Below are 26,705 nucleotides of genomic sequence, written 5' to 3'. Positions count from 1 at the left end.
TACTGTCATTGTCAATGTCTTTTTTTTTACTTTTTGCCTTCAGCCCTAAACATGTTCAAAGTAAAGTGAAGAAAGAAAACATCAAACATGCAACAAAGTGAATGTAAATTATTACGCTGTATCTCCACCAGCAACTGTCTCTGTCTACAAAGGAACTGAAAAGCTGTCCCCACTTTGTTTGTGACCATGGGTTTTAATTTGTCTTTAATAATTAGTGCTGCAGGTGCAGGTGGTTTGTTTTTATTATATGTATTGCTGTTGCTGTTTGGGAATTCATCATCGTAATTAGAAACGCGTACGGTCTGCTTGCTGTAGTTTATAGGGCAAATGTTTATTGATTGTGGATATATGGTTGGTTTGCTTGTGTGTCTATGTTAAGCATGTGTGTTAGGGTCTGCTTTGCAATTTAATTCAGTTTATTAACTATTGATTTAAAAACACAATCAGAAACAAGAAGGTTTTTTTGTTTTTAAATAACATAACAGAAAAGAAGGAGCAAAACTACCATTGACTCTGAAGTGATGAATTTGCAATTATATACCGGTAGTAAATTCTTACACAAAGATGGGACATATGCTATATATTTGAAACATATACAACAGGTAGCACATTAATGATTTATTGGAAATAAACTAACACTAGTTAGAATTAGATAGGCGTTTATATATTTCATGAATGTTATATATATGTAAATATATATAAAATATAATTAGTATATACATATATATATAATATACATATATACACACACATATATATATATGTGTGTGTATATAATATAATTAGTATACAATATCTCAATTAACATGTAATATTTAAAAGTAAACTGCCTGCATCTAGACAGCACTGCAGAGAACACACTCTCAGCTAGGCCTGTCAGCACCAACACATTAAGATGTTATTCATGTTGAGATCTGTCTTTGTAAATGTCAGGTTGACATATGTGACTATTTTTGGTGATATGCAGATGGAGTTTGAGCTGCCATTACATTACTGCTAACTTTAGGCTGATATTTAGGAAGACAATATGACAGTTATTACTCATACCAAAACATGCCTAATCAATGCTAACTATTTGACCAACTAGGGTCCTCATCAGGGCAAAAGGGGCAACATATAGACTGTTGCTAGCTTTCACAGATGAATACCCAATTCAGTAGGAAACCCCCATACTTGTAGTTTTGTAGACCCGCTGAGGTAATTAACAATAACAATGTTAATACAAAAAGACCTTTAGGTTATGGTCCTATCATCTGTCTTTGGGTTCCTAGAAGACAAAGTATATGCTTACTGTATACGATCAATTTAAGTACATCATACTGTATGTCACTACTGTACATGAAAGTAAATTACTCGCTCTATCTACATATATTACAAAAGTCTATTTTGCTCCGGAACTGGCACTTATAAGCGCCCTATAGATATGTTGAGGATTTAAAACATGAGCATTCGGTATGGTATAGTTTTAGTATTAGACACGTTTCATTTGACTTTATAACCTTGTTTACTGCAAGGTTGCTTGATAGGGATTGGTGTTTTATCGTTCAATTTCTTTAAACAAACCCATTTGAATGGAAAAAATACCGTTTAATGACAGATTTGTTCACTAGCTGTTCAAGTTAGTAAAATAAAACTAAGCAGATATCTACATTATAGGAAACACATTTCATTAATCACCTGTATTATTTTATTTCCCAATCCTTGGCCATTTTCCCTTTCTCTTGCCAACACAGCTTAATAAAAAGTAAAGTAAAGGCTGCTATTAGAAAGCTTTCATATACTCAAAGTAAGTATAGTCACTTCTATAGTTTACATCCTTTTCTGTCAAAGGGTGCATTAACCCCTTCAAAACACAAAGCCTAATTTTACATTATGGCACCAGTGTGAGTTCCAAGGGGTCCACAAGCTAAAATCTCTAAAAACAAAGAATAGAAAAAAAGAAGGGTTGAAACACAATGTACAGCTCCCAGTAGAAATAATAATAAAAAAAATGGAATCCCCTCAAAAAATAAGAGAATAATGTATTATTAAATCTCATCTAAAACACACTGTACTTTGAATATGGAGCTTAAACATAAATTGGACTCTTTTAGAGAATAGCTGCATGAAATGTGGTAGAATGACCTTTGAGAAATAATATAGATTGTCTGATAGCAAAACCACATACGTCTGTGTTGTGATTTTGTGAGAGCTATTTAAATGCCATAAAGCAAGCAGAGGCCCCGTATTGTCTGGGGAGGTTTACCAGCACCTAGCTTAGCTAGGGTCTAGCTGAGTATGGCAGGTAGGTTTAAATTAGGGAGTATTTAGGGGTATTTTGTTCACCATTTAGAAACAATTTTTAATTAAAAAATACATCCTAGTTAGTTTAGCTAGTATTCACGCTAAAGCATTGAAGTTAGTAAGTGCATTGAAATGAAACAGAAATTACAAGTAAACAAAAGAAGAACCATTTACTGCAACTTGGAAGGTGTTATCTTTTCAGAGGTCACCATGAATTGATCAATGTTAATCTGGTGAGGAGGCCATCGCAGATTAGAATGCTGCTGTGAAATTTGTACCCAAATTCTAATGATTAGTTAAAACAGGTGGTAATGATGGTGGGACAGGATTTTTTTGGAAGGCAACCCCATCAAGAACCTATACAACAACAGACATAAGATCGCAAAGTGGCAATAAAGGAGTTAAAGACAGGTTAAATCTTTTGTTAGGAGGCACACAAAGAGTGACTTTAAATTAAAACCTATGGTTATATATTGGTCTGAGATACCCAGAGCATTACAAAATCATAACAAAGCATCTCTACCAGCTATTTGGAGTACAAATTAACAGGTATGAGTTGCAACAATGCTGTTTCAAGAGTGGTATCAATTAACCCCTTCAAGACCGGGACGCACCTGGTACTTCCTGGTCAAAGGTCACCGGCAGACCGGGACGTACCAGGTACGTCATCGATGATGCGCGATCCAGCGTCGCTATGAACGCTGGGATCGCGAGCGGCGGCTTCTACTGACCGCTGGGTGTCCCCAGCGATCCGTAGCAGCCACCCCCCCTCAATTCCGCGCACGTGATCACTTTGAAGCGAATCACGAGCACGGAATTAAAATATTTTAAAAAACTGTGGTCTTCAAGGGAAGACGCAGTATGCAAACGCTGGTCCTGAAGGGGTTAAATAATTTAATTTTTAAAGCACTGCTGATGTTGAAAAATGCTCCAGGCCACCCTGATTCTCTTGGGGACTTGAATGAAAATGTGGAGATTTGCGTTTTACCACTAAACACAACTTCATTAATCCATCCAATGGACCAATGAGTTATTTCAACTTTTAAAAGCTATTATCTTTGATGGAATTTTGGACAGGCTATTGGCACTACAACTGGAGAGCATGCAATTTCTTTAGCTGAGTTTTGGAAGAAATATGACATAAAGCATGCAATTGAAAACATACAAGCCTCATGGCAGGAAGTAACAGCGAGTAATATGTGTGCAGCGTGGCAGAAACATTTACCACACTGTGCAAATAACTGTGCAGCATTCTAATCAAACATAAATGGAATTTTAGAAAAATAGCAGACCGTGGGAATGTTGACATTACTGTCGTTCAAGAGGAAACCAAAGGAACTCAGTGAAGGTGCTGAAAAACATGGAAGTGACTCCAGCAAAAAAAAACTCACAGTAAAGGAGCTTTCTGAGATATTTCAAAACATTGAATGTGCAACGTATAAGACGCAGGACTGATGGTAGTGATCACCTTGTCTTCTCCGGATAAGATTTTTTCTGGATGCCCCAAACAATCGGAAAGGGGATTCATCAGGGAAAATGACTTTTGGGGATTAAGTTCATTTTCATGGTAAGGAGGGACTTTGCAATTGATTGCAATTCATCTGATCATAACACTCTGTAGTATATACAAATTGCCGTCATCTAAACTGAGGCAGCAGACTTTGTGAAAATTAACATTTGTGTCATTCTCAAAACTTTTGGCCACGACTGTAAAGTCAAATAGAGGCAGCAATATCTTTTTTATACGAAACATATTACATGAAATTCAGAGTTAAGACCCGGCCACATGGCCTTAAAAGGTTTGGAACAATGGTCACAGCCTTTTTCTGATACCAGGCCTACATCAATGCCCTGGTAATGTGATTGTGTAGTATCTTCTCCATTGCATTCATAAAAGTGCTCACTAATGAGGTTCCTTAACCCCATCACTGGGTGAACACTAAAAGACAGTATCTGTCACACAAACAGTCAGTTTGCCCAATGGCTAGTCTAGGGCTAACCAATCAAACGATCTGCTTTATGTAATCACGTTGAATTTATTAGAAAAAAACATTCACCATTTCAATTAGTAATGGGAGTTTTGAAATGTATTGAACTTGATTATGGTTACGAAAAGGTTACTTCTTTTTGCATCACTGAATGCTGCAGATGTTATTCTGTCATATATGAAGTATTCTAATAAAGCACTATTAAGCACATAATCCATATTACCTCTTTAAGACCAATGATGCACCAAGTACATTATAACAAAATGTTCCTATGGGACCAGTGATGTACCTTGTATATGATTGGTTAAAATCCCTCTCACATTGTCACGATCAATGCGATGGGGGTGTCACTGTTGTTGACCATTCCATGACCTGACCAGTCAGTCTACAGCTGATCCACCTGCATGTTATTGCTTCTACAGCTAATCACATGCCTTTATCTCTGTTCTTTGCTCCTGTCCTTCTCACTGATTGTGAGCTGGATGGAGACAAAGAATCAAACAGTTCTTCCCTGGGTCCCAGGTTTATTAAAAGTATATATATTATTAGTTTTATAATTCCTTTTACTTAAACCTTTATGTTTTTTTTTTATATTCAATTGTTTTTAGTTTTTAGTTAGTGTGGTGTGTGTTTATTTGGGGAAAATAGGTAGACAGGGTTAAGTAGGGGTTAAGAAAGAAAAAAAATAGGAAAGAAAACTTAAAATAATGAATATATTGTTTTTTTCATTTCTGACAGTGTATAATTGTATACTGGTAAAAAGTTCCCATTTTTTCTATTTATTCATAAAAATATCTTACGTGAATATGGTTTTTTAAAAAAACTTTTTTTTTCTACATTTAAAAAAATATTTATATGTATATATACTATATATATATATATATATATATATATATATATATATACTATATAGTATATACTATACTATATATATATCTATATATCTATATATCTATATATCTATCTATATATATATATATATATATATATATATATATATATATATACAGCGTATATATTGTGTAGGTACACTAAATGATCAATAGGGAAATTTATGGTTGAAGGAGGACTTGGCAAAACATGAAAATTGTTCTGATCCTGTAATGGAAAATAACCCTTAAGACATCCTAATTTGTTGTTGATGGTAACTTAAGGTAGCATTGTTAGAACCATCTAATTAGTGATTATATAATTTAGTGCTCCAAAATGATTGCATCCTACAAAGTAGCTATTTTTAGCTATTTTATACTCATTTATATGTAATTTAAATTTTAAGAAACTTAGCATCACCTCTTAAAGAAATGTAACTTTAGCTAAAAACACCTGGTATTTTGTTGGAGATTGGCTGACATCCAGATATCTTGATCTGCTTATCATACAGGTCGCTATCCAATTTACAGGATTAAGGAGGATATTATGAACTAGAATTAGAAGACAATCTTGGAAGGTTTTAAGTATGGCATAGCTTCCTTTGTGAGTAATTAATGGATTATGCACAAGGAATTGGACAGATTATTTTAAAATATATGTAATTGGCAGGTTGTTAGATTTGATAAAATTTAGCAGAAACAAGGTATACCGGATTTGCTCAATTATAAGATGACCCTGATTATAAAACGACCCCCCCCAATTTGAATATTAATCTAGGAAAAAAAGAAAAAGCCTGAATATAAGACTACCCTATAGGAAAAAAGTTTCACTAGCAAATATTACATCTCACAGCCAGTGAATGTTTGTGGGAGGCGCACAGACAACATCCGCTGCTGCCGGCGCTTCTATGACTGAGCACCGGAAGGTCAGGTCACGCAGGTGTTCTGTCGTAGAAGCCCCGGCAGAAGTGTCGGCAGCAGCGGATGTTGTCTGTGCGCATCCCACAAACATTCACCGGCTGTGGGATGCGCATAGACAACCTCCTCTGCTGCCAGCACTTCCGCTGGGGCTTCTATGGTGGAGCACCGGAAGGTCATGTGATGCCGTCGCTCTGTCATAGAAGTGCCGGCAGCAGCGGAGGTTGTCTGCACGCATCGCACAGACGCCCACCTGCTGCCAGAGAGGAGGAGCCAGGTCCCCTGCAGCGCTGCGGGGGATCTGGATCTTAGTCTTGTAGTCATACCTCTATTTGAGGTCTGATTAAAAGACGACCTCGAATATAAGATGAGGGATATTTTTCAGGGAATTTGCACTAAAAAAACCTTGTCTTATAATCGAGCAAATACAGTAAAATGGTGGCTTTGCTGCAGAAGAATTAAAGATGCCACAGTATAAACTCTACATCAATTTTTCATAAAACAAAGCCAGGCTGTCTGGTTATTGTGCTTGTTGCAAGGTGTGCATACACAGCATGTCTTCTCCAAATTTAATGCATGAGAGAAGTATAGATTGCACAGATTTGGAGGTTTGTTCACAATGTCCACGTAACATTAATACCACTGACTTCTTAGCATAATATGATCGAAATGTAGCTATTTTTGATAAAATTGTGTTTTGGAAAACAAGCATTGGGCCATATATACATGCACTCCCAATGCATTGCTGGCTTCGACCTATTGACATGAAGAATAGGTATTGTTTTTAAAGAACAAGCATCATATATTATATTGGAAACAATGAACTTTTAGAAGAAAGACTTTCAGGAGGTCATCAGACTACAACTAAGTAATATTTGTTAGTTTTCACATAACTGATTACCAGTTTGTGTATAGTGATGTACTGATCATGTCCAACACCATTTTCCTCTTTGTTTTCAAATATATGTGTATGGTAGACTGGATATGTATAAACACAATTCCATAGATTTCTGAAAATCCATATGTACTTAACATTGAACCTTCTGAAAAAGCATGTGCATTTTCATTATTAGACATTTCATGGTGAACATCTTAATGGCTTGCATTGTGCCTGACAGCAGTAGAAAGCTTTCTATAATAATAGATATGTGCTATTTAACAAAGAAAACTTCAAAACATTTCAATGAGCATTTTTGAAAATCCTACAGATCTAACAAAGACAATCCTAACAAGGACATACATTAAAGGATATCTGCAAATTATACAAGTGATAAGGAGTGTGTGAAGTAACACATTATCATTTAAGGTTATTAGGATTACTAGTTGTTTTTTTAAAAAAATATAATACCTACATATTTGATAGTGTTGTATCGTGCCTGTATTTAACATACAAATAAGCAGTGCCATTGCAAGTTTATAAAAAGAAAGAGGAAGATCCAACTCATTGAGGTTTATGGATTAGAGGTCATTTACTATTTGGGATTTGTGGCCTATGAAAAGTCTTACAAAGCAACAATAAACATCAATTACAAATTTAATTATGGTTTAACATTGTGTTGCAATGACTATTACAAATAATATAATGCAATTACATTTATCTTGAGTTGTTTCATCGTGAAAGCAATGATATGGTCTACCAGACAAACGTAGTATTTTCTACAGTCCCAAGCTAAAATATAGAATTGGTTAATGACATACTGTAAGGGTTAGATGCTCTCAGAACATTAATCCTAAAATGTCACAGGAGAACACTAAAACAGACTGCGAGGGGCTGAAAGCAATATAAATCTCTGAAAACAGTCAGCGTGCATTTTAATGCTGGTGTGGTTTTTAGCAGTCAAGGAATCAAAAGGTTCAGTGAGTTATTTCTGTTGGGTTCTCAGGCCTAGGGCAATCATGGCTGTATATATACTCACTGATGCGGGAGATGTAGCTAGACCTCTCCTACACTCTATCTACGCTTTCTGTTCCATTTCTATAGTCAGTAAGTAAACATCCATCACAACCTGGTACAATTTACCTATAGTTGCTTATATGAGTAAATTAATAATATAATTTCAAAAATCTTTAAACTTCGGAAGGTTCAGTTATTTTTACTTACTTAGAGGCTACCACATTTAAAAAATGTTGTTTTAAATTAACCCCCCCCTCATTGTTTAGACGCTTAGGTTACATAGTGTTGTTAAAAAACATAAACATACATATGAAGTAAGCTTCATTGCGTAAGAGACATAATAGACATGACTGTATACTGTTATATTATATATGGTTACAGCACAATATTTGAAAACTGATTGGCTGCTTAAGCTGTCAATCAGTGGTAGTAAGTACTTTCAGTGAAGTCCATGGGAGTATCCAGTGCAGTGTTCAGCAGAGCCAGTGTTGGAGCTAACTGAAGTTAAGTATGTTTAGGGAAAGGCATTCGAGTGAAAGCATCTCCTGCAGGGCATTTAGCTGGGGGTGAGGAAATGGGTACATGGATTTGGGTGGATTCTGTAGAAAAAAGGCCTCTTTTATTCCCTGTGCCTTCTTCTTGATGGCGAAGAGAAGACAGCTGTCTATAGAGCTGAGAGAAACAGAAATGCTATTATCACCAGACATAAACATTCTAAAGGGTACAAGGCCATCTCTAAAGACCATGGTATCCCTGTTATTAAGAAGCTTGCTGCTCATGGAATTGTCAAGAACCTCCTGAGGCAAAAAAGAGCGCAAAATGAAAACCACTACTTAAGACACCCATACAGTTTAAGGCTGACCTGGAGCAATCTGGATTGACGTTTCAACACATACCATTTACCACATAGTAAACCAAGAGGGGCTTTATGGGCAAAGGCTGAGGAGTGCTTCTAAAAGCAAAACAATAAAAAAGACACACCGATCTCTGTGAAAACCTACCTAGTGAAACCAAAAGGAAAAGAATACCCTATACGACCTATAGTTATATACCTATAGACGTCTTTGCTACATCTGGTACTGGAGGCCTTGAACATATTGAAGGAATAATGGAATCAGAAGATGATTAAGACATTTTACAGCAAATTGTGCTAGCCAGTGTAATAAAACTAGGTATGGACAATTTTCCTATAGGGTCGTCTTATATTCAGGCTTTTTTCTTTTTTTTCCTAAATTAATATTCAGATTTATGGGGTCGTCTTATAATCAGGGTCGTCTTATAATCGAGCAAATACGGTAGTTTATCTTGATATAAAACCATAATGTGCATATTTGGAAAGACCTGCACTAATGAAATCTGGTATACCAGAAACGTATAGTGGAAACCAGTCATATCTCACAGATGTGCCTTCATGTACTTTAGAAACGCAGAAAACATAGAAACCCATTTCTCTGGTAAAGACTTCCCGGTAAACCTTAATCAGTCCTTGGTCTTATCTTATATTCAGGAAAGATTTGTGCTTATCCCATGCATGTTTAACTTCCCTTACTGCATTAGCCTTTACAACTTCCGAAAGAAGACTGTTCCATTTGTAAGCAATATTGTAGCCACGTATGGTAGAGAAAGACTTGCCCAAAATACATTATACCATTTGTTGTCTTTAGTTGTGTATACTGTATATGATAAGCTATCACACTAGAAGGTTTTGTTTTAATAATTTCAAGGTATAAAATTAATTAATCTAGAGTTAATCCACTCTCGATTACACAATTTGTGATTTGCTTTTGCTGTGTTGGCGTTTGGTTGTAAAACCATTAGAGTATATAAGCTTCACAATAACTAAAGAAAGTATTTTTTGCTGCATCCGTTAGACTTGTACATTCATAGAATGAATTTAAATTCTAAAGAAATTTGGCAATTTTGTTGAGTGTCCCCAATGAGTCCCGCTCTCTCTCGCTCAGCTTTATGTCACAGTCTCAATGTCTCCCTACCCTCTCCGCTTCTGTGTGGTATGCTGATACCAACTGATAATGTAGGTTTGTATGCTGATTTCTAAGAAAATGGAATAGCCACTGTTAACGTTGGATAATAGTAACATAAATGTGTGCAGTTACCATTGGAAACTAACAAAGGACACCTCCACCACATTTAACCTCTACAATATGCATGTCCCTACTGGTCTGACACATCCCAGTTAAAGGTCCCTAGAGTCATCTGATCACAAATTGACTCACATAGCTATACACTATGACACACTACTAATTTATCTGGGAACAAATGCACTGTGAATATGTATTATTTGAAATGTCATGTCATATAATTATAGAAAATGTAAATGAAAAGCTTCTATTGAACAAATGTCTTTTTCTGACCAATAATGGATGGGTTTCCTTTTGGAGTACTCTGGCATTTATTTATTATTATATGTTAGTGCTTGCAATTGGAAGTGCATGTTCAGACATATTATGTGTGAGACAGAGTCCTGTGTCTTTAAAGTCTGAATGTGTGTGCACGTTCTTAAGAATAATTACAAAAGTGCTTGATATATTTGGCAATTTTGAGGTTAGGGGTATTCAGCAATGGATTAAGAGATTTGCTGGCTTGGATTTTAACAATTTAAGAAAGAAAGCAGGAGGAAACACCATACACTTGGAGAAAGAAGGAGAGAAAGAAAGAAAGAAAGAAAGCAGAGGTATTTGACCTATAGGAGAAGAGAATTGCCCAATAAATTACACATAATACATCTTTGTGCATATAACAAACACTGAATCCATAACAACCACTACATTTGGTGCATTTGACAGTCATGATTGAACTTGTAAGTGAGGTTTGTGCATGCTTAGCAATGTGTTAGTAGTGCAAGAGGAGCGGTGTGGTTCTTGTAAAAAAAAAAAAAACTTGTCAGTATTTGAAGGGATAAACACCCTTGGTAAGGGTTATTGTTCTTATGTCATTATTTTGTTATAGTGAGAATAGAGATGTGTTATTAAGAATTTGATTAATGCTAGTCACTCCAATAGGATTTGGTCAACTTTTATAGCTTCCCCAAACATAATTATTTAGCTCAGGAGAATTGTAACTATACTAAAATGCATAGGTCCAATTTTATTTTTCCAATCATCACTCTGTCCCCATGTCTTTGCTAGGTGTTAACTTTGACTACAACCGTTCATTCACCTCTCACATCCATTCTGTCTCAGATAAATACCATCTTCATCTTAAAAACATTCCCTGCATTCACCCATTGCTAACACAAGATACAACTAAGGCTCTTTTTTGTGGCCTTGTTATCTCCTGTCTCTAACTTTGTCTTAGCTTCCTCAAAACCGTCACTTTAGAATCTATCATGAATGTTGCTACAAGACTTCTTTACCCATGACTCTACTAAGCCCTCTCATTTTTCAGAGCTGTTCATAGTGACACATGTATTTCCTCACTTATCTGTAAATTCACTCCTACCTGGCCTCTCCACTCATCAAATTATCTTCGTCTGTCCTCTGCTCTGATTTCTAGTTCTCGTACAGGCTTATGAGATTCTTTGCCACCATCCTTTGGGATGCCCTTTCCCAACTTATCTTCAGTCAGTCAATCAAGACCCAATTCTTTAGAGATGCCTATCAACTGACACATTAACTCCCTTCCTCCCAACCATGTCTACCTCAACTTTCCTGGTCCTTCTCCTGCCTTCGAACTTACATCCAGCAATATTACTTATTTGAATGGTGTACTACACAGTGTACCACACTGTAATATACCCTAACTCTTTCTAGATTGTAAGCTTTTTTGAGCAGGGCCTTCCTCATCTTTTGTTTCTGTAAGTTCAATTTCTATGTTACGCATTATGATACGGATACTTATTTTTGAGTAAAACATATTTTTTCAGTTTTATAAACCTTTATAAACCCCTAAACATTCTTTTGCATAGTACATACATTTTAAGGGTAGATAAATATATATTATCTGCAGTGATGAAAATGGACAGAAAAATCTTTAAAAGGGTTTTTCTATTGTATCATGTTCCTATCCATCATGTAAAACTCTTTCCAGAACTCACAGGAGATTCTTGTGAGATTACATTTCAGATTTCATTAAATATTTGTATTACTCAGCAGGCATTAGGTTTCTTTGCAGTAGGCTAGTATCTATAAAGGAATGTTCTAGCAATAAATATAGCCTTTACCTACTTTGATGAAAATTGTCATCATTGTAAAAATTAAAACAAAAATTGGTGTTTAATTATCCCCAAGGGAAGTCGTTTTAATATTATGTACTTCACTACCAGTGGGAGCTATAGCTTGTATTTCATATCCAATGTCTGTCTGCAAAGAGCTTAACCTTTCTGCTTTTCACGAGAAGTAATGACTCTCTTGGCCTGTTATAATGCTTGTTATCTGTAATAATTAGCAGATTTCCCAAATGGTGTTCGATATGGCATAATGCACTTCTCAAAATTGGATGTATCAAATTGTGCATTACCTGACCCTTCTTGTTTGTAACTGAGAAATTAGCAAAATAGATACCAAAATAGCTCTATATATTATTACACCAGGATATCACCATATTATATACAATAAAACCATCTTTCCTTTCACTAGTGTGAGCCTTGTTGCATTTTATTTAACAAACAGGAAAATAAATTGATGAAATAAAAAAAATCAGGATTAACCCCTTAAGGACAATGGGCGGTCCCTAAACCCAATGAAAACAATGCATTTTGAGCCCGTACATGTACGGGCTTTGTCATTAAGGGGTTAAGAAATGTACTGTTTTACATACTTGTAATTTTATGTAATTATGCCTACAGGATTGCCTACACAGAACATTAATGTGTCACAGAAGGGTACACTTCTAGGGCTTATACTACACTGGAACCCAGGTACCCCTGCTGCTCCTTCCAAGTTTCACAGATTATTTATCTTCCAGGTCTGATTTAAACCTGGGGCACCTGTGTTAATTGGACCACCAGTTAAACCATTAGTCATAGGGAAAAACTGCTCTTTCCAATCTCCTATTTACATTTAAGTCGTCCTTTACCCTGCCATAATGTCTATATATAATGTATATGCACAGATTTCTGCACAGTATATGCATATATTTAGAAGCACTTAGTCATCATTTTACAATGGCTCAATTTACAGCATTGTTCACTTAAATCATATTTCCATTTTAAACTTGCTTTACTATATAGGACATTATCATGGTTTCTGATCACTAAACTGATTGCTGCGTCATGTTCCACTCCATTTAAACTACACTGGATTACTTTGGAGGTGTAAAATATTAATTTCCAGTTTATATGTCTTTTCTGTGGATAACAAATCTGTTATATAAAGAAAAGATAATACTGTATGGTTCAGAGTACTGCATACCATTTAAGTATTTTGAAATAGCTTTGGTATATATATATATATATATATAATGTGTGTGTATATGTGTGTGTATGTTGTTTGGTAGCAGCTACAAGTCTATATAGAGAAGATGGCATCTGACCATTTATTTGTGTTGAATAACTACAACTTAATCCTAAATTGATATTTCAATTTCAGAAACAGCATGGTGCACATGGTGTCTGACACACATGGGCAAGCTGCGTTCCGTTGGTGATGATGTGTGTGCGGATTATTCATTCTGTACTTCGTATTTCATAACTCAAAAAACCAAGGACATCAACAAAACGGACTGCCATTGATGGATTATATATTTATTTTGGAGAATTAGCCTATTTCTCAGCTAAGGAGAAGTGACAGAAGCAAGACAGAGTGACAGGGTTCAAAACATCCTGAAAATGAAGCGAAATATTAGTCAGTAGCAGAATACAAAAACCTTTCACAAGGATCTGCTATATTTTAGAGGCTGTAGCCACCATAAACATTAGTATTTATCTTCTCCCTGCAGCAGGTTTCATGGATCTGTAGTAGTTATACAAAAACGATTCTCTCAATTCCAATTTTATTTTACTGGCTGTTGATTAATACAATTTATGTTTATATGCCATATGTTTTGGGGAAATAAAATGTTTTACTATTGATAAAACCCAATAATTAAAAACTTGCCAGATTATGATTTAATGGTCACATCTTTATACATAAAATAAAGAGATTTCATTTTGAAACAAATAGACTGAATATTAATATCCTGAATCACTTACTTTTTATATACTGATATTCATCTCCTGAGTTTTATTAACAGATATACACTTTAAGTTTAAAATTATACTTTATTCATACTCTTTTCATAATAATACATTTACACTTTTGACTTTACATTGACACTTTTAATAAATCATTGTTGTCAGAGAGCTAGGTGACCATTGACCACCAATGTATGCTCTCCGCCTTAGCTGAGGGGGGGGTCACTTGTCTTTGAATTCTATATTGAAGCAAAAATGATCGTAACATCTCAGTTTTGTTCCCAGTGAATATCTATTTGGTCTCTTATGCACCAAAATAGTGTGGAGATCTATACAGTATGTGTCCAAACATGTATGTAATTGGTTTTAGTCAGTAAAACGTTTAAGAGACACAAAAGCAAACCATTGCAGTAAATAAGCCTATGAGTAATTTCTTTAATGATGGAATACTTTAGCCCTGTCCTGGTTGGAGCTCTTCATGGAAAGTTTTGACATATAGACCAATAGATTAACACATAAGGACACTTAGGAATTGAGGACGCTTCAAGAGATAATAACCTGTCTTCAAGAAGATTGTTGGACTTCTCACTAGTTGAGCTGGTGCTCATTTTCCTTTGATTACTGTCTTTTTTTTAGGGTTGAATGATTATAGTTAATTGTTTTCAGGAATCAGAGTTAAATCTTATAGTGCCAGAGATCTTTTAATAAATATGTAAAATAAAAATCTAATGGAGAAAATGCATTCCTTAATGGGTCGAGGGTTGGGTAAGACATTGCTTTAAACTTTTATGGCATAGTTGATATGCTTAAATGGTTAACATCAGTACTGCTCTCTTTGAATTTTATTGCTATAAAACACTGTTTTTGAAAACATTTTCAATAGAATGTTTCCATGACCTATGAAAATAGAGACGTTATGAATAGTAAGATACTCAAAAGCAAAGGGAAAAAAACTCATAACAATATAGTATAACCTACTGCACACTAAATCCAAATGGAGTTCCCCCCCTAAAGTCATAAATAATACAGTAACGTATATTAACACTATTAACACCCAACCTCTCTACTGACCCAACATGTAAAGAGATCACAGTTTATTCCCCCTTTCTCTTCGCTCATGAAACTGCTGAAAGTCGTTCTAACATTTTTGATAGAAATTCCCTGCAGAGTTGCCTTTTCATTATATATATAAAAAATGAAATGCATTTTACAAGAGCTTTATGGCGCATCCTAAATCAGCACACAAGGAACAGACCGTATACTACACACACAATAGCTTAACACTGCGCAGCCAGATTGAATCAAAACAGAGCCACTTGAATTTTGAAGTGGAAATCAGATGTTTTATGTGCAATCCAACGCCTTCCATGTTTTAGATTATACAGAGACAGTGCCTGTAGAGCTGCTGATTTGTCTTGAAGAAGTCACAATTATGCCAATGGGAGAGGCAGCTTTTTTTTATGATGAAATGGAATATTGCGTAATAAGGTCAGCTAGTTCTTAGGAGAACTCAGGCTCCTTCTGCATAAAAATTAAATCTTTATCATTTACTTTGCTGTCTCCCGTTTCATCGCACGTAACATACACTTGTCTCACAAGTGAACATTAGCCAGCGCTGCCATCTATCAGTGTCATTATATTCCACAGTCCTAATGAAAAAATTATACACGCTGCAAACCTAGAGGACAAGCCATTATTTTGAAGCAAAATATTGACTTATGGGCATTTTAAAAGCTCCGTGTAATGTTTTGATGAATCAATCTTCGATATGTGAATTGGAACATTTCAGGCCTGTTTTATTATGGATGTTACTGCTTTTATTTCCTTGTCTGCTATTTCAATAACTGTTATAGGCATCTCTTTTTCTCAAAGCATCATCTGGCTTTGTGGCAGAATGCCATGTCATTTTGCCATCTTCCTTGTCTATTCATCCATGCCATTACTGGCACAGTTTCTCTGAAATACATCTTGCCCAATTCTATTCCTACCTAATGGGTTCACTTTAATTAATATGTTTTCATCTTGTACATTTTTTTTCTAGAAAACATTAACAGAAATATAAACTGATCATTTCAGAATCTGTTCAGTACAGTGCAGAACAAACAAAATGTTTTTTTTTTCATTGCACTGCACCAAATAGAGAATGTGTCAGATTTAGAGAGGTTCAACCCTTCACTTGACTTTTGATGTCGAATGCTTGTTTCAATTGTAGGTTTATACACAAGTGGGGAAGCATAGTATTTGCAATCAGTAAAGGAATAATAAAATCTACTATGTTAAAACAATTTGGATGTGCTACATACCCTGAGGACTGAGATTATCTGTTCCTTATAATAACAATAAAACAAAAATAATATATAAAATCATGTTTAAATTCAGGATGAGCGTAAATATAGCAAATGAGTTACTTTATGTATTTAATGCTTCTTCAGCCTCTTTGCTAGTAAACTAAAAATTGCATTTATACCGTTTGATTAGCGTTTCAGAAGTTTGATTAAGTTTGGGTGTTCTCCTCTTGCTGACACCACTTGAAACATCAACCAGCAAAAAAGAAACATTGCTAGATAACCTGATATCTGATAACCTCCTTCCACTGATCATGTGTTCCGTGATCGCGAAAGCAAGGCTGCAGAACCTCGCTTCCTGATAATTGTATAATCAGAACGTAGTGAGTGGTTTGGTGCTGAAAGTGACTTAACCATATTAGCGACACCCATATCATACTACTGTTGGAATAAAGTGGGAGATTAAAATCTGGAGCATTCATAAAAATGGCATTTAGTTTTTTCTGTGGTGTAGCAGATCCTGGGAGTGCCCATCAATGTTTACATCCCAAGCTTGATATAATCGTAAATAGTAGAGGTAATATAAAATGATACTTGAAGGGACAGTCATTACAAACATATCTTGGAGACATGAGAGTAACTGGGCAGATCTGCTGTGGGAAACTAGAATCAGGTTGCAGAACTGCAATTTGCAAATCCTTGTCCTTTTCCGTCATAAGCAATTCTATTAAAAATCTTAACAAAACTTGATAATAATAATATTGATCAAACTTATTTATGCTTTCAGAACTTCACAAATTCAACCTTTGGATTAATGATGTTGTAAATAACGTGTTTATTATCTTGTGCCACTTATCATTAATGATTTGTGAATATTCCTCTAGGGAGGAATTCTTTAACCCTTTCATTTTTTTTAAATCTTTAATCTGTTCACTGCTTTCTTGAGTTTAAACCACAAATATATTGTTGGGTTTAAGTCTGGAGACCATGATAGCCAGTAGAAAACATTGATTGAATGTTCACTTAAACCATTAGTCAATTTAGTGGTATGCTTTGGATCAGTTCTGTGTCAAAATGTCAATTTTTAATTACACCTGGTCCTTGTACTAGCAGGTGCAAGATTTTATTTATCAAATATACTGGTTTCGTGTGAAAATAACACTCCTTCAAAAACCAGGACATTATGACTAGGAGATTCTAAATAAACCCAGAAGTAACAGAGACTCACTGCCACATCTGAGGACGCGTATTCTCAGAATTAATATACTTATTCAGCCCCAAATATAACACTATTTAGCCTGTGTAAAGATATTTATGCTATCTTAACAGACCACTTGGCCTTATCAGCAAGATACATAAAGGTCAATATAATAGCATTTATAAAGGAACAATGATTATTAGATTAAAAAAAACAGGATGTAAAAGAACAAAATGTCCAACTGACATATTTACTACCTGCCAACATGCATTAAACTATCCTCGACTCACATCAACACCGCTTTCAACTTGCATCAACCTTTGGTGATTCAAGCTAAAAAAAACCACAACTTGGAATTTACTATCCTTCAAGTTGCATGTTTGTTGAAACAAAGTTCCATCTTACAAATTTAAAAAAATTAAAATGAATGAATTACATTTAAAAATGTGATCCTAACCAAAGGGTTGTATGTATGGGTGCGGTCGTTCTTCTCCTACCCTGTGTGTGGCTAATAATTTACCGTCGAGAAGGATAAGGGTCCGCCTATTCCTACCTTAACTTCCTTTTGTGTCCATTATAAATAGTTAAAAACCTTATTGGTTATGAAGTTATGAGGAGCTCATTTTTTTTTGCTTAGTGATAGTAGTGATTCACCAAGCTATATACAACTCGCAATGAGAAACACAAGGTTTGCAAAGTTTAAATTATGTACTTGATTCTAAGGCAAACTTGCCAACAAAACTGAGGAGTGACACAAGGTTACTCAGACCCTATACGCGCGACACACAAGCCAGACTCTTCTGCTGGATACTAGAAGGGAGTATACAGTAGCTGGCTTCCTTTGGGTAATGCTTGGTTTTCTGAGAAGCTGAGGAGTTAAGTGTTGGGCTCGAAGGTGGATGTTTTTAGTTATATATGGTTTATTTATAGATTAGGGCACCAAATGTTTGCATTAATATCTATTTTTTTCTTTCTGTTTAATTAATGGTCATGTACTTTGGAACTAAGCAGTAGTATATGTAAAATGGGACTATAAGAATGTAAAGCATTGTTACTGTGAGATCTTTTAGTGTTCTTTTAAAGTAGAAATCATGTTATGCATGATACTCACAGTTTGTTACAAAAAAACTTTTGGAAGCATTTTGCCTATGTGTACCATTAAACTAAAAAAAGAAATCTTCACAAGTGTATCAAACTGATGTTTGTTATGCTTCCCTCCAAGGCTGAAAGTTCAGGCTGAGTGCTCCTCAGAAGCATTAAGCTATAACTAATGGAAACACACGCCTTCTCTATTTTAAGCACTAAAAAGCTAAGATTACAATTCAGAAAATAATTAACAAAAATGAACAAAATAAAGTAATATAATTCCTATGTAATTTGAAAAATATAATTTGGGAAAAAAGTAAAATGAACAAAGTAAAGTAATATCATTGCCATGTAATTTGAAAAATATATGACCAAACATATGTGGACACTCCTCCTAATTATTGGGTTTAGATGTTTTTGCTACACCCATTGCTTACAGGTATGAAATGCAGCACATAGCCATGCCATCTCAATGTACAAATGTACAATAGCCAAGCAGCTGCACACATGCTAAAGATCTGATGAAACAATCTGGGTGTGGTGGATGCCAGGAGACCAACACCTATCGGAATGCATAGTGGCTACTGCAAAGTTTGGGGAGGAGGGATAATGGTCTGGGGCTGTTTTCAGGGTTTGGACTATGTGTGAAACTAGTTTAAGATGACTGTTCCCCTGTGAACAATGGAAGGCCTTTAAAGACATGGTTGGACGAGGTTGGTGTGGAGGAACTCCAGTGGTCTGCACAGAGCCCTCTACTCTACCCCAATAAACACCTTTGATATGAATTAGAATGTTGATTGTGAGTCAGGCCTTCTCGTCCAACATCAGTATCTGAGCTCACAAATCTTGTAGAAAGCCTTCCCAGAAGAGTGGAGCCACGAAGGCTCCATATTAATAGCAATAGCAATAGCAACTCCATATTAATGCCCATGGTTTTGGAATGGAATATCCAACAAGCTCAAATAGGTGTGATGGTTATGTGTCAACATTCTTTTGGTCATATGGTGTATGTAACTCCTAGATATGCCCACCTAGTTTGCTCATTTCTTTCTGTTTAAAGACACCAGTCATTATTTGGTTCTTGGCAATATTGGTATTATATTAAACACATCCTTATGCATATATCATGTATGTTTACATTTCTCTGTAACTTCTGCTGAATAGATAATCAGTCATATTAAGTCATCAGATAAGTCATTATCAGTCATATTAAAGGAGTTTTTTTTATCAGTGTAATTAGTATGGGGCTGTTTTACCTTAGGGAAAGTTGGATCTGTGATGCAGGATGTTTAACCATCTCCCCCTTTTTTTACCCCCCCCAAAATGGCTACCAGTAACCTAACAGGGGAGTAAAAGCTTAATTGGGCACTAGTAATGTTGAATCTCGCTCATGTCTGTAGTTTTTACTCCAATTTCAATATAAGCTTTATGGTAGGCTAATAATGGTTTAATTATTGAAGACTTTTACAGTCAGCTAGGTCATTTGGAATGCTTAGAAAGGTATGCCTATAGTATACACATAAGGCGTGTTCCTAATAGGACCAGATTGGTGGTCATGGCAATATGGCTGGAAATGAGAAGCCGAAAATTATGTTTTTATGCTCACCTAGTGTGCGGCAGGGTATATCCAGCCGATGGGCACACACTGCAGCACCTGATCTTTCACTGGAGTGGTAGATTGGATGCTTATGGAATGATTCCATAATAGATATATATGACATTATAAATGTATAAGTAGATGTGACATTATTTGTTGGTAATCTATTTAAGTTTTAATTCTCCACAGAATGTGAACACTGTGTATTAACTAAATACAGGGGAAGTGTGCCACAGATCAATTACATTTTTTTTTATTCAAGGGCTAAATGAAACAAAGGTTTAAAGAAAAAAAAATCTGCAAAGGTTTCTAATTCAATTCCTGCAGTTGCTTCCAGTTAGAAATGTCATTTTTAATGATCAAGTCTACCTTTGTCATGACATTTGATATACGATTTATATCTTTTTAGTCCGCTACATGCCCCGGTTTTCAATCTCATTTTGTTAGTAAATTTGTTAAATGAAATTGTCTTTTAATGTCAAGGTTAAATGCATCAGCTGATTTGTGCAATAGTTCAGCTGTCACTGTTTAAGTGAGTGCTTTTGTTGCAGTAACAATACGCTAAATTAGCTATTTTAGCTTTAATATATTTCAAGCCCCATTTTTTTCTCTGCAGGCAATATGCATTCCGTAACAACAAATAAGATTTTTTTTTCTTATAATTTAGCTTCAAACTGCAAAAAAAAAGCTGACATTTACTTAATGTAGATGTGACTGGCTAATATAAATGAAAACATCTGCTCCTTTTTTCAAATCTGCATTTCCCATCCCGTTTAAAAAAATAAAAATAAAATGCGAACAAATTAATAAGAATAAAATAGTTAATGAGATTCCAGAATAATATATTAGTTATGTTTTAAGAAGGTTCAGTTACTCTTTAGAAAATGAAATGTGTATAGAAAATTGACATTTAAGAGACCCAAATGACAGTAATAGCTCACCAAGCCTACCTGTCTAATGATTCCACTAGTACTACTATGTGACTCCTATACTAATTGCTACAATTATTTGTATTCTCTATGTATTTAGTTTCAATATAAGAATACCAGATATAAACATGTCTTAATTTAAAGTCCTTATTTTGATAGTTCTGCATACAGCGTCACCACACACACAATGTTTTAGGCAAGTAATCCACTAGAAAAACAGTATTTTGAACAAATCATTCTACTACAATAGGAACAACAATACCTTTAAATGTGTCTGTTTTCTTTCAACATCCTTGTGCTGATGTGTGTGATTATTCCTCCCTTTTCATTTACACCACCCCTTTGAAGAAAATCGACATGCTTGGGTGGCTAAACAAGGGTGTAAGGAAATGGTAGGTTAGGGCAGGTCAGGTAGGGGACTAATTATGTAGTGTTTCTAAGACAAGGGTCCTTAACTGGTTTCTCCGGTGCATTTCAACCATTTCAAAATAAATAAAACCAATATATGTGGTTCCTGATTCTGAATTTAAGGACATATCACAGGAACTGACTTTGTCAGTGAAAACATCACTTTACAATTGTGAATTATTTCCACAGTTTGGAATTCTCATGCATAATTGTTATTCATGAAAGAATATACTCATTCAATGAAGCTGCTTATCACAATTCCATTACTGTATCAAAACCCCATTATAATGATCTAATGACTACATCGTAGTATACCATACGCAGTCAGTAAAATTGTTTTATGTGCATGTCTTTTAAAAACTACAGCAAAAAAAAACCCACTCCAAATTAACCTAATATACATTTTCAATGGAAATTATAATATAAATATTCCTTTTCATATAGCAAACAATAATCAGATTCCTAACTAGACCAGAAACAAATAAAATACAATAATTCCCATTAGGCACAACATTTGTGTTGTGTGTATAGAGCAGTTCCTTTCTCTCAGCGAAATACTTTGGTCCATTTGGCCTCAGTTGAGGGGAATATGTAACATTTTTTTACTTTTTTGTCAATTGACAAGATATTAATAGGTTCTTCCCCACTTAAAGGGCTGACACTTTTATAATTAATAGTGACGTTCCTCTATTACAAGACAATAGAGTCTATTATCTAAGGGGAGAGTTGACAAGAGAGTTGTGTTTTAGCTCATTGACTTCACAATTCATTATAGAGGTCCTACCCTGGTGATCTTCTGCTACAGGAAAAGCTTGGATAGCCTTGTTTAATATATAGTTTAATCAATTTCTTTATTTCTTCTGTAAGTCTCCTTACACATTTATTTATATACAATGTAGGGACAGTTCGGTCCTCCTTACTGGAGAAACGTGCCAGTGTTTGCACTTCATATTGAATAGTGAGAAGGTTAAAATCACAAATCTCCTGCAAACTCTCCTACCAACTCCCCTTAAGTGAATAAACCCCATTGTATGACTACATACGGGTGGAGTTTTCAGGCAACTATTATTTCTGACCAATGACTTCATCTCGACCCTTGTTCATGGAGGTAAAGTAGCTCATTTAAATACTGGATGGCTGACTATCCCTGGGCACTCAGCCTTGTGCTGCACATATAGTTATCAAATCAAAAAACGTCAAGGAACTGTACCAGTAACCCTCCAGAGCATTATACACAAAACTGTAATTACAGTGCGTGTCCCCCACTGCAATAATACTACTATACGAAATAAAGCTATCAATCACACAACATTTATACACAATTAGTTCTATAATATGTAGCATAATGTAGCGTAGTATAAATTATTATGGCTGTAGATTCAGGGACAGGGTGGATGTTCATTTAGCCAACATAACTTACAGAGAAATCATGCTCGAAATGTATGAAATAAATATTTCCCCTCAAGATAATATTGGCAAAGGGCAGGTTCAATTGGATATGGCTGCATTTGCGAGACGTTGGGGAGGGGGCTGTTAGCAAGAGATGTCACTGATCGTGATGAAATGGTGAGGTTTTGAGTTATTGACAGGCGAATCGTCTGATTTCATGTTTCATCGGTATAGATAAGCATACTATATCAGCGGATGAACTATGCGATAAAGGTTAACCTTAATAGTATATGATGACGGAAACTGTATAAATAAGGTTTGAAATAATCTTACTTGAGGCAAAATTGGATTATAAATGTGAATGAGGAGTAGTTTATGGGTAGTTACACTCATAAGTATGAGACAAATAATGGTAGTTTCTTTATTTAGTATAAAATTAAACTAAAATTAAATCATTTTCTGATGCATTTTCACTCTCCCACTTTGCTGGGTTGCAGGCCACTAATTTATATTACATAAAAAGTAATAAAAATTGGAATTTTGATTGTTAGTAAAGCTAATTTATATAACTAAATTGTCACAGCACAAGTATAGATTGTTTAAACATATTACATTCTGTTCTCTTAAATCTGCTTAACATTAATACCTTAATAAACTTGACTTCCAGTAATGAAGTTAGTAATATGCTAACATATTATGAATAAAAATAATTGTAAATGGCTGGCAAACTTGCAGTTGATATTTTTACAATATTTTTTAGTGATCGTGGGGAAGAGCCAAAAAAGGATAATTATGCTGGTTACAATGACAGAAGTGTATAGCTGATCAACGCAACATTGTGTATATGTGTATCTTTAAGCGTTTTCTCAGTATATTGACAATAATTGTATAGTATAGTAAATCCATGTATTCTTTGCTCCCTATACATATACTCACAATAGGCCTGATTGAAACATGAGTGCTAGGAGCATGTGTCTTCTATGGGATGCTAGTATGTAGTAACTGATAATGCAAAGGGGTTAATGTTTAGAAGGTCAAGGTCTATTTCTTCTCCATCTTTACAAGAACTCAGAGCCTACAGCATCCAAGTACCATCGTCTTACTGCCATCTGTGTAAAATTTTGGTCTAAAAAAAATCAACTAAACTATAAATAAACAAAAATACAGAGAAGCTGTGATTTCATCTTAATTTTGGCCACTGAGACATTTAGATATTTAGTGAAAATAACAAAACACATAACAAATAGTAATTCCCAAAAATGGAAAACCTTATATACATATTTTACATTATATACTCTGTCTACAAATACTGTATATACTGTATGTAGTGCAGTTGTAATAGAAACCATTGCCAGAAATGCTTATCAAACATAATAATTGCCTATATTTTCATGGAATTAGAGAGGGTTTTATTGCCGCACAGTAAACGTGTGCACCTTCCATTGTCCATATAGCCTTCACATGACTATAGAGGAAAGACAAAAGGCATATATTGAGTTTGGGAATGGGGTTTGGCTTTGCAGTCTTATGGAAGATGAACATTTGTGGAGTCTGACTGCAAGAAATTTTGTCTAGACCCAACTTTAGTTATATGGTTGAAATGTCATCAAGACTTAGCTGTGGGATAGATGTCTCTACGTCTCACCAGACCACTGATCCTTTAAAAAGTGGAAAGGTAAATAAGTCTTCATGAAAGCTTTCCCTTAACGCTGAAACTGCCAAATATGTCAGGCCATGATATCCCTATTGTATTATTTATGATGTCTTCAGCTATATTTATGTTCAAATAAAATGTTAATATTCCCAAAATATAAACCTTGATGTAAGAAAAATATCTGCCTGTTGCAGTCAGAACAACTCATTGGAAATTAATTACTCAGTCATTACTCAGTAAGAATGCTGAAATTTAAAGAATGATAAAAGAAAATAAACTATATACGGCCATCTGTTAGTGAGGGATCTGACACATCATGTCTAATTTTACCGAAAACTCTACACTTTGCCTTATAGAATCCAACATCATAATAAAAAATTAGTAATACGAGGAACCTTATAGATGCAGAGATATTTTTTAAGCATGATATTAGCATTTTAAAAGTGCTATATGAAGGAGTTAGCCTAGGGTTAGTGACACTGATGCAGTATTACTTTGATGTTCCTCCTTGGGTAAATAACACACACATACTAACTCACAAACTCACTCTAATACACACTCCCAAGGGCCATTAATACTAGGCTCACCCTTAACTTTATACTTATAACAAAAGAAAACAAAAAAACGAAAATTGCTTTGTTTTATTTTGCTATGTTGTGAGCCCTGCTGATTTTCATAAATTGAAGCATTTCGATAAAATTTTAATCTGAATGCACAAGTCTAGTGAACAGTACTGTATTGTTTATAGTTTAATTATGCTAAACCCCAAATTTTGTTTTACAAGCTGGGTGATTATCCAATAATTTAAAGGAAAAAAAATATGAATCTAGATATTCAACTTTCCAATCAAACTTAGATTTCCTTAAGGTTCCTGCAAGGCATAATGAGGTTATGCTGTTCTTTCTTTATGTCAAAAGGCAAGGACATGTAAGAGGACACAAATGGAGATTTAATATGCCATGAAATGCTCATTTATATCTGGCTACCAATAAGCCAAACTGAATACCCATATGCATTGGTTATGTATAAATATGATTATTGCAGTGAATTTGTATGAATGAAAAGAAAAACAAACAGCATTTATGTGGGTTTAATATAGCTTTCCTTGATATAAATATATTACGTAAATTATAAGCATTGTTTATTACATTGCTTGATGTTAGTACATTCAGTAAATGTCCAACCAGTCCATCAGAGTTCCCAGTTTTAACCTCACAATAAATAAAGACTTTCAAGACAACCAGCCGGTTTGTCAAGTTGGAGTCCATTGCAATCATCTTCATCATTACTCCAGTCTCGTGTACTAAAGAACGGTGTGTTTTTGTATTACAGACACAAATCCAGAAATAACAAGTGGATTTTTAGTCTTATCTTCAAATCAGTAATTATCCAGGGAACAAGACTGCTATTATTCTTCATTTCAAACTGTGTCATAGGGTGTTGGCTTTATTCTGCAGCTTCAGGATTAATAATAAAAAAGCTATATATCTTTTTTTTGCTGTAGTATCTTCCATCGGGAAAACATTAAAAAATGTTAAAAGTTATGTAAACTATAGTAAGCACTAGGTGTGGACAAAACCCTGAACAGTTTGCATGACCCGCAAAATGAGAATACACACATGCATGACTTAAATGATTATTTTGTTTCTGACCGTCAAATAAAATTGTTATATTCTCACAATGTTTCTTGTTGATTTCCTTGGGTATATTGTGGTACTAGCAGACACAGTGTGTACATCTATACATCTATGCAGTACGCACCAGCCCTTCTGTTATATACTAAGTAAAAAGAAAACAGATGTTGAAAAATAAACCATAAAACAAAAAGAAAACCATCCCAGGACACAGGGACACACTCTTTTTTTCCCTCTGCCCTGTTATTTATCTACATCTGATCAGTTTACTTATCTTACTCATGTGCCACTTTCTGCACTTTTTGGATATGGGTGAATGTTTCCAATCAATTAAGTACTGAATTGTGATACACAGATTTTGAGAATCAAATTTATTAAAATTAAAATTTTTATTCAAATTTATTAAGAAGACTAATCAAAGCCATTCATATATTATTTTTAAT

At 34.8% G+C, this 26,705-nt stretch overlaps 1 protein-coding gene and 1 long non-coding RNA gene across 2 annotated transcripts in view; both read left to right on the top strand.

The window, feature by feature from the left end:
• The window catches only part of GRM8 (glutamate metabotropic receptor 8), a 366,995-nt gene that overhangs the window by 26,250 nt on the left and 314,040 nt on the right, over nt 1-26,705 (top strand). The window lies entirely within an intron of this gene.
• Nucleotides 17,162-17,973, top strand: LOC128492609 (uncharacterized). The gene is made up of 2 exons (XR_008354113.1): nt 17,162-17,343; nt 17,588-17,973. It is a non-coding gene; the product is annotated as an uncharacterized LOC128492609 (long non-coding RNA).

The sequence above is a fragment of the Spea bombifrons genome, chromosome 4 (genome assembly GCF_027358695.1).
Source record: "Spea bombifrons isolate aSpeBom1 chromosome 4, aSpeBom1.2.pri, whole genome shotgun sequence".
Classification (NCBI taxonomy): Eukaryota; Metazoa; Chordata; class Amphibia; order Anura; family Pelobatidae; genus Spea; species Spea bombifrons.
The sequence above is the reverse complement of the archived record's forward strand: the minus strand, read 5'-3'. Positions and strand labels throughout refer to the sequence as shown.